Consider the following 347-nt stretch of genomic DNA (forward strand, 5'->3'; position numbering starts at 1 on the left):
TTCAGGTCTTCTGCAGGTCTGTCTCAGGTCTGCTTTCACGTCTGTCTTCAGGTCTGCCTTCAGGCTGTCTTCAGGTCTACCTTCGGGTCTGTCTCAGGTCTGCTTCACATCTGCTTTCACGTCTGTCTTCAGGTCTATCTCAGGTCTGCTTTCACGTCTGTCTCAGGTCTGCTTTCACGTCTGCCTTCAGGTCTGTCTCAGGTCTGCTTTCACGTCTGCTTTCAGGTCTGTCTTCAGGTCTGTTCTCAGGTCTGCTTTCACGTCTGCCTTCAGGTCTCTCAAGTCTGCTTTCACGTCTCTCAAGTCTGCTTTCACGTCTCTCTTCGGTCTGCCTTCAGGTTTGTCTC

This window comes from Micropterus salmoides, unplaced genomic scaffold, assembly GCF_014851395.1.
Source record: "Micropterus salmoides isolate LMB-PRFRI ecotype aquatic unplaced genomic scaffold, ASM1485139v1 Ms_hic_scaffold_14, whole genome shotgun sequence".
Classification (NCBI taxonomy): domain Eukaryota; kingdom Metazoa; phylum Chordata; class Actinopteri; order Centrarchiformes; family Centrarchidae; genus Micropterus; species Micropterus salmoides.